The sequence below is a fragment of the Leptinotarsa decemlineata genome, unplaced genomic scaffold, assembly GCF_025532065.1.
Source record: "Leptinotarsa decemlineata unplaced genomic scaffold, Ldec_3_MD MMD2_tig00001719_RagTag_RagTag, whole genome shotgun sequence".
Taxonomy (NCBI): Eukaryota; Metazoa; Arthropoda; class Insecta; order Coleoptera; family Chrysomelidae; genus Leptinotarsa; species Leptinotarsa decemlineata.
Window position 1 is genome coordinate 7900469 of NW_027412569.1, and position 15501 is coordinate 7915969.

Genomic DNA, 15501 nt, shown 5'->3' on the forward strand with positions numbered 1-15501 from the left:
TCTTATAACAGAAATAATTGAAAATGACAAAAATTATAATGATGATCGGCTTCATTTCCAGTAAGATGGAGCACCTCCTCACTATGTTGCTCCGGTAAGAGAGTTTTTAGATGACCGGTTTCCTGGACGGTGGATTGGAAGGAGAGGCCCAATCGAATGGCCTGCCAGGTCACCTGATTTATCGCCTTTAGACTTTTTCCTTTGGCGACACTTGAAAAATAAATGTTTTGCTACGCAGCCCGAGTCCATAGAAGATCTTCGCCAACGAATTACAGCAGAGTGCACACCATCAGGAAGCAAAGATTTCAACAACCAAAAAGCACACCAACTTTTTCAATAAAGCTGATATTTTCGATTGGAAATTAAGGTGCTTTTTTGATATTAAGTCAAAACAAGGTGAAAAAATGAATATTTCAAATCAAATAAATTACAGAGTATTTGAGACATGAAAAGGTGAGTTTTCACCAAGTTTCGTAGAAAAAAAGTTGTCTTTAAAAAAAATAAAAATTAAAAACCAAAAATTGCCACATAAATTTTCAGGTTATATGAAAAAATTGTGAGAACCAAAGTTGTAGACCACTTCATGACCTACAACTTTGCTATTCAACTTTTTTTCAGAGGACTTTTAGTTTTGCCGGAAATCGAGATAAACCATTTTTTTCCCTCAAAAACTCACCCTCTCCCACTTCCCGAACTCAGATCGCCCGTAATTTATTTTTCGTTCCATTTCAATCATATTCCCCTCCTTTTCCAAAGGATTTCATCCTACTATTATTTTTTTTACATTTTACCATTTTTGAAGGCTTAACCCTAGTCTCCCAACCAGCAAAGCTGTTTCATAATTCCATGGTGTTGCAACAGTTTTATTTTATTAGTATTTCATAATTATTTCCAATATGCTAATTGATTATATTAGATGATCGGTGAACACAATACAGTTGTAGGCAATAAAAGTGTTTTATGAATTTTTCATAAAAAGGTTTATGAAATAAAATTGAAAAACCGTTATAAAATAGTCAGGAAATTATCACAGAAACGTTTTTGCAACTAACTTATAAAACTTATTTTCCTATAAAAGTAAATTGTTATGTAGCAGTTTTATAACAATTTTCTGCGATATTTTTATGATAGTTATAAAACTATTTCAAGCTTATTTTATAACTGTTTTCTATTTTATTGGAATGCTTTCAGATACTTTTTTATTTTCATTATCATATTGTCACTTCAATAATAATTTCCGAACTATTTTATAGTATGGTATATTAACTACAATTCAAAAACACTAATATAACTGTTATAAAATCAAATTGATTTTGCTAATATATATTTGCTGTCACCAAGAATAAAATGCAGCATTTAAGAACAACGAGCTGACATCAATTCCTAATCACGTCTTTGAAAAAATTCTTCAAAATTTTAGTTGAGTTCAGTAAGAATATTTTTGTTTAGTTATTCAAGTGAGACACCATCGACATCGTGGTGGAAATTAGTTCTTCAGCAACTTCTAAATATTTGATTTTTATTGAGTATAGGTACCACATGAGTAAATTCAATATTTTTAATTCATCCTTAATTTTAGACACTATGATATATATGTATATATATATATATATATATATATATATATATATATATATATATATGTTATACTTTCAATTTGATAATAATTTCATTGTGTGGATACTGTAGTGGATTTTTTGTTTATATCCCGAATATATAAATAAAAATTAATAATAACTCAATTGCGGCCATTTATTGGGGGATATATAATAGTTTCAGATTCAGTTGGAGGTGCTTCAAATAGACGAAGAAATGACTTGGTGTTCCATAAAAAAAACTTTCTGGAAGTCGCCCTGTATTGGAAATACTAAAAAAACACTTAAAACTATCCCACCGAACCTAGTGCTTCAATTTTTTTTGCGAAAAACAGGAAAAGGTTATTATAATGTTTAAAACCCGTCGTTTAGCCTTTATAATCGATGAAAGAAACTTTTTAGCCAAAACATCCCGACAGATAATATTTATCCAAACTGTATGTGAGAAATCCTTCATTCATACAACCACTTTTGTAGAAACCTACAGCTTTAAAAGTAGTCCGAATCTGTCGCAATACCATCACTCCCAGAACTAAGTGTTTTTAACAGTTTTATAGGGGTAACATAGTAGCTGAAATACGTTGAAATGCTTGCTACTGATACCAATTTATTTCATAGAACGACGCCATTTTAAATGATAGCGATCCGGGATACTGAAATTAGATGAATTGAAAATATGAAATACCGCACATATAGTGATATTTACAGCTGAAAAGTACATAAATATTATAACATTATACTATTTAGAATAAAGTGAGTTAAGTTTGTGACTTGAAAATTAATACGTCGACAGAGTGAATTTTTGTAAAATTAATGTTTTGCGTGCTTAAATTTTGCTAATAATAGGCTATATATTTGTCAATGAAATTTCATTTGCAGTAAAAATATCAATCTTCGAAACACAAACAATGTCTTCAACAGTTTTATGAGTGCAAAAGTGAAATTTTAAAATGGCTTCAACCTTTCTATTTCTTAGTTTTCAGTTGGTGACATATCAGTTATATTTTCCTAGTGTCCAATACAAAATTACTTCTTGCGTATTCAAAAAAACATTTGTAACACTTTTTTATTTTATTGTTATCGTTATGAAAGACCAAAAGAAAATAAGCACACAATAATTTTATGGCCTCTGCTAATAACAGCAAAAGCTTGTTGGCAAGTTATCAATTCAGAATTTTTTTTGAGGGTGGCAGCTATCGTTTCAAATTCTGAGTTATTAAACTGCAAAGCTTTTCTGTTCATCCTGAATACAATCAATGAAAACGACGATTTTTACACGGTAAGTTCGTTAAAGAACTCAAAATGACTGGATTACATATGAATTGAATAGTACAGTGATGAAAGACACAATTGTTATCATTTTATGCCACCCTCACAAATTATAGGGTCAGTTTCCCAGGGGGAATTCAAAATTGCAAAAATACGAGGTTGGTTCGAAATGTTTCCGACTTCAACGTGAAGATAGCAGTGGGGCTAATGAATTTTGTTGTTTATCTGTTGCCAGTTACTCACCAAGGTTTGAGCTATTTTGGACACAGAGTCATTAGAGTGAGTTGATGTAAGTGTTTTTATGAAAATGGTCAAAGTCAAGTATCGAGCTGTCATTGAATATTTGTTTTTGAAGGGCAATACGACTATGCAAATCGTAGATGACTTGGATTCTGTGATAGGGACTCTGCATCATCATTTACCACAGTGAAATTTTGGGCAGCTGAATTTTGACGTGACCGTAAGAGCATGGGAGACGTATAACATTCGGGACGTACAAAAACTTAAACTGCTGATGAAAACATTGCCAAAGTTCATCAAATGGTGCTCGACGACCGCCTAATTAAAGTGAGAGAGATATCTGAGGTTATAAACATATCAAAAGAATGTGTTTGTCACATACTTAATCAACAGTAAGGCATGAGAAAGCTGTCCGCGCATTGGGTGCCGCGTTTACTCACCTTAGATCAAAAACGAGTGCGAATGAGCGTTTCCAACTCTCTGTTGGCGCCGTTAAGGTGCAATAGATTGAAGTTTTGGCACCGATTAAATACTGTAGATGAAACTTGAACACACTATGATACAGTCCAAACAGTAGACAGCAAAGGTGGAACCAACTCAAATGAAGCAAAAACTGTTTTTTTTTTGGTTGGGTTGGGATGGCGACTGTTTTTTTGGGATAGTCATGCAGTTATTTTAATCGATTTTTTTCAAAAAGTAAAAAACAATACAGGAGCGTACCACACATCAGTATTTGACAAGATGAAGGCAAAACTTGCGAAAAAACGGCCACATTTGCAGACAAAAATCTGACAACGCATGTATCACACCTCAGCGGTTGCCATGACGAAAATTCAAAAAATACGGTTTGAACTGCTTGACCATCCGCCTCCCTCACCGAATCTAGCCCCAAGTGACTTTTTTTTTGTTCCCTCATCTAAAAACTGCGCTCGAAGGACGGAGATTTTCGTTAAATGAAGAGGCAATCACCTTCGTTACAGAGATGGAAGCTTCGCTGTGAGAAGTGTGTAGAGTTGAAAGGGGACTATGTTGAAAAATAAAAAAAAACTGAAAAAAAGTCATGTATCTTTGTTAGATCGAAAATTTCTCATACCACCCTCGTAATACCTCATCAGTGGATAACTATCATTCTATTGTGCACTTTTGCCAACGTAACTCATGTTAATTGATTCCGTCAGCATAAAAATTGTGTGCTCGGGATTCGATGAAGTCAACGAAATCCATTCATTTTTTCGGTTCTGACTGGCGAAGGTTCGTAAGCAAGTTATGGAAGTGTCTTGAGGCAGGATCGGTCCTCTTCTGTTGATCTTTCCATTTCTTGTTCTTCTGTCATCCCAGGCACCATTTGTGATGGGTCAGTCTTCACCAGAGTCCTCAAATCCTCGTTTTCAATATTGGGTGCTAGTTACGCCTGAAAAAAAAATGTGATCTACTACGGCTTTGTAAAAAAATAGGCACAAAAATATTATTAGGCATTACCAATATACATTTTGTCGCAGTCCTCACAGGTTATTTCATAAGTCTCATTCATTAGATTAACAACAAAAACCATCATCAATCATTTCTTAAGGTTATGTCGAGAGCATTTGTGATCGTCATTTGTCACTAAATTAGCAGTACCAAAAGCTTCTAATAAAACAAAAAAGCAGAGCGACTGGTGACTCTATATCGTTGTCTTAAACATTCTCAAGACTGGTCAATCCATACAGCATAACTTTAATCCTCAGAATTAGGAATAGTGACATGTAACAATTAGTGTTACCATTTAGAAATGTTTCTTCTTCTAGTATAATTAGCCCCGCTACTATAAAAATCAAATTCAAGGTCAAAATTAAGGGACAAAAACTCAAACAAGGATGCCAAATATTTTCATGAAAACATACATTTTGAGACAGAGACAAGGCCTAGCCCTTGTCTCTTTAAATCGGCCCTAAAGTTATCGAAAATTTGTCTTGGAATGCAAACCAATTATTTGTCACTTCTTTTTTGTATATGGAAGATAATTTCATATTTTGAACTATGATATATATATATTCAAAATTTCTCACTTTCCCTCACTTGATGATCTTCACTGCACTATGAAAGGTTAATGCGGGCAGATTTTCTCCAGCGAAATCGTCAAGATCGGATAAAAAAAGGAATCAAGAAGGTATATCGTTGCCGCAACAATGTTGTAAGATCGCCCACTCTTGATTCAAACCTCGATTTAAGTGAGGTTTAACTTCGGTGCAAGAGTGCATTGCCCATTAGAAAGCGCAAAGGTCAAGGATTGAAATTTGCATGCAATTTTAAATCAACGCTCACCGCGTTGTGAAGTTTTTCTGGTCGCTCTCAACACCGAAACCTACGACAGTACTGTCCATAACCTATTATTATTTGGATGCCTAGTTTTGGAGGAATGAATAACAAAAGTTTTTGGAAAAGTAAAGGGAAGAATTTTGGAGAAATACTGTATTCTACCATATTCAACACCATATTCAATTTCACATACAGAAGAACTCACCAACCCCTCTTCATCCTAATGTTTCACTAACCTGTAACCACCCTATAAGACCGCTATTATAATGCCAACATTGACTCGCGATCGGCTTCTCAATAATCCTCCTGGCCCATCGAGTGCAAGTTTCCTGTACTCTTTCATACAATGTTTGACTTCCGAAGTCCCAATTTAAGTTAGTTCCTTCTTGAAAGGTTTTAATAAAGGTTCCAGAAAGTTCCGGCAACTCTGAAACTGTTGCATTTTGTATTAAATAAGTTTCCGCGACGAATTTCGACGATAAAAGTACGGTTGACTTTGCGCTCATTTATTTTTGTTTCTGCAATTCCAGCTCGGCAGTTAACTGAGTTGGGGCACTTGCAATGTTTGAGTTGCAACACTACTGGGATCAGCGTCAAACGCTGCCGAATATGAAAGGGTCCATTAGGAGTTTGCTGGATTGATTATTATTCAATTCTCTTGATCAAAAACTTCCTTTTCTTTAAAATATATATTTTCCTCAACTAGGTTTCATATAATGGAGTAACTGATTTGTTTGTAAATCATACTACCAAACTTCACTCGGCAATCGCCTTGTACCGCTTCACTAGTTTCGCGGGAGTTGCCGTTTTTCCGCTTGATTATAGGTTTCCACATGTTGCGAATCTCTAGGCTAGCTTGGCCGAATGCGTTGTTCTTTCCTGTGGATGTTCTCAGCTTGAAACCACTCGATGTTATGATAATGATTCCAAACATGCTCTGTTATTCCCGATTGGCTGGTTTCACCTCGCTGTATGTTTCTCTTGTTCTCTGCAATGCATTCTTCCAATGGCCTCTTGGTTTCCCCAATATAGGATTTGACGCAGTTACAGGGAATCCGGTAAATGCAATTCTTGGAATTGCAGTTCGCGTTTAGTGGCCTCGTTTTTGTGAAGCTGCTACGGATGGTGTTTCCGGATCTGGACCAGATTCCGATGTACTTGGACCCAATATCATGCCAAATATCTTAAAGAAAGCAGCTAGACAGTACTAGTAACTTTACGCAGTGACGCAGTAAAACGTGAATAAACAGCATATAAACAATTTGTTTTGAACCAAAATAAAAACAATTCAAAAATGACATGGAGCTATCTTGCAGATTAGGGTGTCACTACAAAATCATCCTCGCAAACCAATAACGTGCCAATTGAACTACGGAGACCTGAAGAAATCAATGGCTGGACATTCAATAGTGAATAATAACACTCTTTCATTCTACAATAATAATAAATTGAACGCTCCTGTAAACTTTTTCTTCACCGATATATGTATATAATATATTCGAGAAAAATGTTTCCCATCAAGTGAGAGCTTTCCGCGAAAAACACGGAACACAGACTGTGATCAATCAAAAGTCACCATTTCAGTACTACTTGATCAAAGTAAAGCTTTCGATTTAGTTAATTTCGATTTACTCATCAGCAAGCTCAAGTTCATAGGATCCGATGACATTTCTCTAAAATGGATGACCAGCTATCTCACAGGCCGATTACAGAGGGTCAAACTGGATGATTACTCATGGTCATCCCTAAAAGAAACAATCTCAGGTGTACCGCAGGGAAGTATTTCAGGACCCTTGATGTTTTCAGTATTTATTTTTGATTACCCCACTTTCTTTTCACATTGTCAAGTACATCTATACGCAGATGATATACAGTTATATTTGTCTTCTAACACCGATACAGAAAGTTGCGTGGCCAATATAAGCAAAGATTTTCATAAAACATTCCTATACTCGGAGAATCATGGACTGAAAATCATTCCAAATAAAACTTTCACCTTATGCATAGGGTCTCAATAGTCTCAAATAATAGAAATTCAGTGTAACTTTAGGCTCACTCTCGATAACGCAGACATTGACTGGGTAGACAGTGCTATGGCGTAACCATAGACAGCTCTTTGTCTTTCCATGAACTTGTGACAAACATTTTTCGAAGTATCATTCTTCAAACTCAAATATATCGGAAGAAATGTAACTCAGGTTAGTTAAAACTCTCATTTACCCCCATATCGGGTATTGTTGTTCGGTGTGATACAATGTTTTGCCGCAATATAACAAGCAGGAGTATACAAAATACTTGCATACGATTCGTATGCTGTATACCATATGGTGAACATGGCACACCATTTTTGTTAAAAATGAAGACGCTGAATATGAGGTAAAAAGTCCAATATTTGATAAAAAATGTTTTGTTCAAGTTGGTTCAAACTAAAACACATAGTAATTTATTCATGTAGTTTATTAAGCAGGCATTCTGACATACATATGGTCAATTTGAGAATTAATTCGTTCAACATTCCTGGGCACCGTACCGCCAAATTTCAAGGATGTTTTTCTTGTACAGCCCCTTCTTATCTGAATGATATTCTATTCCTTAGAAATTTCAATACTTATCAATTTGAGAAAGAAATAAAATCACAGATTCTTACTGCTCAGTGCTAATTCAAAATTCAATGTATGGTAGTGCAATGAAATTGTTAAATTGACCAAAATAATGTTGAGAATATTAAGAGTTATCACCAATTATATTATCTATTTTTTTTTCTCTTCTCTATCATTGTTATGATAGTAATTTTGTTATTAATTATTTTCTTACACCCACTGTATAATTTTTGGGAGGGGTGGAAGATAGCCTTTGGCTAACCCTTTTCCTTTCATGTATGAATGTATGTTTTATGCATGATAAACGATAGTATTATAATTTTTTATTATTATCCTTTCCGATAATCCTCTGACGTGAGGACGACTGATTGTGAAGGCTTCTCTTATTTGCGAGGCTCTTGTTGTCTTCTAGCCTCCATCATTTTGGAGTAACTACCCCGTTGAAGATATTTTCTGACGATGCCTAGTTTCTTCTCGAAAACTTTTTTCGTATTACAGATCCACTGTAGTCTTGATGATTCCTCTTTTGCTAGATAGATGGTGGTTGGAATCGTGATTTGGATACTGTCCCCTGTGAGTGGTATACAGATGTTTCCCATTCAGTGTTGGTCCTCTTCACCAATGCGTCTATGAATTGCAATTCGTTGTGGACTCTCTTCTCCATTGTAGAGGACGGTTTTACGCTATTGTTGTGCTTCAGAAAGGTTCTGATTTGTATTCCTATGGTTCCATTCTGTGAAGGTGTCTTCAACATATCTCAACCAGACTCGAGGCTTCTTCTGGGCTTCTTCAATGGCCGGAATAATACCACACCATATATATGTTAGCTATAACTGGTGAAAATGGCGATCCAATTGTTTCTGGTTATTTTTAATTTTTATTCTTTTTAGTTCCTTTTTACACTGTGGTCATTTTCATTTTTCATCTTGGATCATTTCATTCTATTTTTTGTATTCTCATTTTACGCTTCATTGCTTAATATAATTGACATTTTGACTATTCGTTTTAGTTTTATTTGTTCTTTCATAGATTTCGAGTAATATTAGAATCAAATTAGATAATAGAAGTCGGAACTAGTAAAGACAAGTTTTGTTTTCCGGGAGAACTCAAGAGATACGAACATTTTTCTTTGGGACACCTTAACTAAAGAACTTGGTGGTGGCCATTTGAATTTGAACATATCGAAAATTATCCACGCCAGTGAAAACGACATTGAACCGGCCCGGCCGTCTTTTATTTTTCTTCCACCACCTCAAATAGCTCCAGTGGCCTTAGAGAGTTCAAAACACCTGAAATCGAATTTATTTCTGTCTCAGAGCCCAATCGTAAACTGCTTAGAGAAACTGCCGAGAGAAATTTGATATTGTTGTAGGTCAGGGATTTACAACGACACGGCGATGAGGAGAATCAAAAAGGAAGTGATTCATGTGCGTGCGGTGCAAGGATCATTGTCCTTCCTGGCCTTGATATTTCGTTAAATGTTCTGCTTCAGTGTTTCGATGTTTTAATTCTATGCTTGTGAGTCATTACGCTAACAGCGAACTCGTTACTAAATCGCTGTGTAATCGTACACCACATTTGTAAAACAATATATCTAATCGAGTATTGCACGTAATTTATAACCGTTTGGAAAGTCGTTTGACGAACTATTAAAGATGTTACATTTTGGTATTACTTAGGTTAGATAATACCTTCACTCGATATTTATAAAACAGAAACTTTTGCACGCGTTTTTAGTGGGATAACGTAATGTATTATTGAGGATACACTATAAAACTATAAAAACACACATTTGTCTATAATTTCAATTTTTGATAGAAATTTTGTAATTAGGTAGGCATCTACTAAACTTGTAAGCAATTCATAATGTTTGTAATTAAATAAAAGTGCCGTGAATGCTCAAAATGTGGAACTTTAACCTTGAATAACTTTTTTGCAAACATAGGATTATCGGGTTTGAAATTTGTTGCAGTACCTAGTTGATTTGTCAGAATGTTTCTTAATTTAAATTTCATCTGACTGAATATGTAGATATTTCTTCTAGGCATCGCGACAAGCTTTTATTATGATTTCAATTCTGTAAAGTCATAAATGAATGTGGTTAATGTGATTTAAAATTTTATTTTGATCTTTTCAGGGCACTTAAATAAAAGCTTGTTTTAAAAGTTTTTTATCATTATTTTATTTTATATTTTTTAGTTTCAATCGATAGTTATAGATCAATGTGAAAGTCCATCTATAAAACGGATAGTCCTTCAACAGAAAAACTTAAGGAACCAATGCTAATGACGCCTATCTCACCAAATTACACAAGTCATGGTATGCCTCGTGTGCTTATTGCCCACATTGCGTGATGAACCTTCTTACTCTGAGAACTTAGAGGGTGGTGAATAATAATATTTTTTTACAACGCAAATAAATATGGGTTCTCACAACCTACTACACCATATATTATCTTTTTCTTTAGGGTAGGGAAGTAGGTATTTAAAGGTAAAAGCTTGATTTAATTTTTTTCTAGAAATATTTTTTTATTGAAGCCAACCCTGGATGTGGCATCTATTTCATGATGGCCTTACCAACTGCACATCATAAACGAATGCGTATACACAATTTCGTGTCCCTGCTTTTACCGCTGAGGAGATCTCTCGTACGGAGCCGATCCTAGCAGCAGCATCAGGTCACATTTATGATTAACATGCATTGTCATCGGAAGTGGGTCAAATTAAACTTGCAAGATTTGTTAACATACATACAAGTTTAGTTGAATGAAAGCTTTTAATAATAGAAACATCCATGTTTCTATTTTCCACGATAGTTCTATATTTGTTGACTAGTTTCGGTCTTTACACCATTTTCAAAACTAACTAGATTGCATTCAAATCAGAGTAATTTATACCTACATTGCATATCCTATCATAAATAATTTGGTACCTGTAATAACCTCAATTAATAGCAGTCGGTATGGTATATATCGATGAACATAACAAAAATGTTTGATAAAATGTAGGTTTTGGAAATATTTCAAAAGAGAACTATTGTTTAGATCAAGTTGTTCGTTGAGGATTATAGAATTGGGCTTTTTCTTTGACTTGTTTATTTCCATAGATTCCAACAAATTTATATTCATAATTATATTTATATTTTCCCTTTTTCGTATGTGTGGAGGATTTTTAAATTAACTTTGACTATTTTATGTTCCAAACTGTGAAGTTGTAATGATTTTTCTATCCGAAATGACATGGTGCTTATATCAAAATTTCTACCAGTTTGGCATGTATATATGACAAGGCATTCACCACATTCTAGTCGATATATACCAAATCTCTTTCCTTTGTCTAATTCAGGTTTGGCATTAAATAATCTGTTTCCCAAATTTCCGTTGGATGTGTGGGATTTTTGTAGATTGATTTTTGAAAGATAGTTTTTAATATTCTCGGATATTCTACCAGCATAAATTGATACTAACATATTTGTGTTCTGGTCTTGTGAAAATTGAATGTAGTTCTTTCATTACTGATTTTTGTTGATATTTCATCATAATTTTTTCAACTAGAGTAATAGATATTTTGTTATTAACTGTTATTTGTTTGATGATTGCGATTTCACTTCGGAGGTTTTGATTAGGAAGGGGTATTGTGAAAGCCCTAAATATCATTGACCTGAATGCAGACAATTCTGTGAAATCGAGTTGAAAGAGTCTAAAATTATTGTGCAATCTATGAATGTGTTTTTTCGGTAAATGTTTGAGTCGATCACAAAATAAACAAGTCATTAGTCGAAGAAGTAATGTACTATACACACGTATTGTATATTAAGTACAATTACCATAAATCAAGTAAATGAATCGTGAATTGTTGTCATTGAGAAATGTCAAATTGTGTCAATAATTGAATAGACTGGCAACACTGAACACGACATTCCTCACCTTCTTCTTCATCTGCAGTGGATTGATTCGCAATCTTCCGCAGTTCAATTGCATTACGGCTTCGTTATGGAAACTATGATGGATATTGCTGACTTTACTTTCATAGGGTCTTTTATCAGGCGCTTCCTATCTTCAAATTTCAATGTTCTGGATGGAGCACAACCGAAACGTCTAATTTTACATGACTGGCGAATAAATTGGGCTGAATTTGACGATGGCATGGATTCTGTTGGCTTTGAGTACCGCAGTAGTTTGTGGCCAGTTCATATAACATTTACGTGAGATGACCATGCCCTCAAATGGCTCATGCAGAATATCCAATGTGACATGAGCTGTGTGGCACGGAGCGCCGTCCTGTTGAAACCACATGTCGTTGGTGTCCAAATCATTCAATTCATGTCAAAACAGTTATTTGGAGGGCTTTCTTGATTTTTCTTTCATTCGAAGTATTTTCAGAAGTATATGCAACACAATGAGAGTAAACTATATAACAGAACATTGAATATATTGATTCCCAAAAATTATTCTGGAGCTGATATAAGTTTTCAGCGCTTGCGGCTAATCTGTACATACTCATGAGATTATTTCCGAGCCCTTGTTTTAGGCGGGTTGGCTTTCCTTGTTCATCTTTCACTGCCTGAACCACTGTGCATGCTGTTTTTGGCGAGTGCATTCGCTTGGGATGTGGGGGTTGAGAAAACCGGCCATCGGATGTCTGCTTCCACGTAGCCCCGATGGATACGGGAATGACAGAATCACTTGTGGTTCTGTTATTCCCTAACTGGATGGCTTCCCAACGATGGCTCAATCCTAAGGTGTGTGTATCCGTGCCGAGAGGAAGAATGACACCGAGCCTATCAGCTGTCTCTTTCGCCTTGTCACGGTAATGCGGGGCTCTGCCGTGATTGACCTTCTTTCCCTAGCTACTCGTGAAACTTTTATGAACGGAATACACTCAAAAATTCTTTCTGATGCTGAGTCTACAGATGAGATGGATATTAGGCTTACGACTCCAACTGACCTCCCTGTAAATTAAAATCTGGACGGAGAGCATCTCAACTCTTCAAGTCCTGCTCCAATAGCTGAACCTACAGAAAAGGTTCGTGGTGCATGCAGGAAACAACTCAGTCGTGTAGCTTCCCCAAGTCGTGTACCTTATCAACGTTGAAACAGCAGAGCATATACTTTATGCCTGTCCCGTTGGGGACCGAATCAGGTTTTTATGGTTCGGCAGAGTCGTAGTCTCACCATATGACCTGAAATACCACTCACCATACAAACTAATCGGCTTCGTTAAGAAGCTGGGTTTATTTGGTCGAGTGTGAGCTACAAAAATCCTTACGGGTTGCGGAAGAGAGTTGAATAGACCCACTCACTTCAGACCTAACCTAACCTAACCCTTCTATTGGCTCATGATATATTTGCCCTCGAGTATAGAAGATGCATCTCTTTCAATATCTATAACAGGGGCACTTCGATATAAATAATCATTACAGTCACTTATTCAGGAAGTAAATGAAAAAAAAAATTACGCAGTAACACATTTCAAATAAAAACTTCCAAAGAAATGTCAATTCAAAATTTTAAGAAGGGTTGACGTTGACAGTAATTCTTCTTCTTCGAGTAACGGCCTGAGTTACTGGGACTATTCGTCCATTGATCACTCAGCTTGGTCATGCTAATGAGAAGTTTGATGAGAAGTCTATGTCAAAATACATTGAAACTCCGGATATTTGGTGGAGTTTCAATTTGTGTGAGCCACAATAAACCTTCGCTTTTCAATGAATGAATAATGGAGAAATTTGCTGTGAACCTAAGAAAAAAATTATTTTCTATAGTTGAGAAATTTCTTCCTGTTACTGCGTTAATAACATTTCGGAAAACAATGTATTCCAAGACTAGACACATATTTTTTTAAACACTTTATTCTATTCATAAAAGTAGTACAATAATAGTTGCAGAACCTAACTATTATCACAGTGTTAGAATTTATTAAAAAAAATAAATTTTGTGAGAAAAATCAACAATATTACCAGTCTGTATCATATTCCACCTACTTCTTCGAAGTGTATCTATAAAACAATGCAGCAATGAACATTCGTTCCGATTATGAATTGCAAAAAATGCAATTGATGATCTAGACATTTGAGCAAATCTCATAGCCTGAAAAGTTCTTTGAGGGCTACTTGAAAACAACTGACAAAAACATCTCAACTTGATAAAGCTTCAGAACGTATGTATTCCATCTAAAAAGCCATTACATTCTTCATCTTCCTTCAAATATACCTAGTCATTTATGACACAATGCTTTACCAAAGTTTATTCAGGTTTCAAGACATCATACCAGTATTTCTCTTGTTCAAGGCAAGGTTTACGAGGGTTGCCTTTTATATTTCGGAATGAGAGAACAAAAACACATATTGATCGAAAATCACTTCATTGTGTTTCAAAATATTCCCCATGAAGATCTATACACTTTTGCATGCGTTTGATTCAACTTTCGAAGTACTTTTGCCACTCTGAGGTATCTCCAAAACATGCATTCTGAATGCAGCAAACGCTTCTTCAGGTGTCGAAAAACGTTGACCTCTCAGTTTTTTTCTTACGTGCGGGAATAAAAAGAAGTCATTTGGTGCCAAGTCAGGACTATACGGCGGATGACTCGTCAAATCGATGTTTTGGGTGCTCAAAAATGCAGTTGTTTGAGCCGATGTGTGAGAGCTCGCATTGTCGTGGTTAAGAGTGAACCGTCTTCGGCAAACAAATGGTTGTGTAACACTCAGAATTGATTGTTCTGCGTTGTTCTAGTGGTACGGTTGTGACATGTCCAGTTTCTTCTAAAAAACAGGCATTTGTTTGCTTGGAAGTGATTCGTGCGCGAACAACTTTTGTTGGATTTGGCTTTTCTTGAAACACCCATAAAGTCGACTGCTGTTTACTTTCGGGATCATACGCATAAATCCACGATTCATCACTTGTCACGATGTCATAGACGTGTTTCGAAGCACCGCGATCGTAGTTTTTGAGCATTTCCTTCGACCAATCGACACGAACCTTTTTTTTTGAGCGATTGACAAATTGTGTGTAATTCAACACGAACAAATGTTTTGACAGTCAAATGTTTATGCAATGCTGAATGTATGCTGGTCCCACCAATGCCTAAGGTTGTCTCAATCTCACGATAGGTCACATGACGATCTTGCAATATCAGTTCGCGGCTAAGGTTGTCTCAATCTCACGATAGGTCACATGACGATCTTGCAATATTAGTTCACACACAGCATTAATGGTTTTGGGAACAACAACTGAGTTTGGACGACCTTCACGAAATTCGTTTTGGGGTGAACAACGACCACGATTGAAATTACCATACCATCGATAAACACTGGTCCTTGATGGAGCTTCATCGCCAAAAATTGAGTTAAGTTCATCCATGCACTGTTGCTGAGTTAATACATGTCGAAAGTTGTGAAAAAATCGCACGATTCATGGTTTAATTCCATTTTTGGGCCGAGATGAATCTTTTAAGTAACTGTAAACAACACAAATAGCGCGCGTATGTCAAAACGTTTTG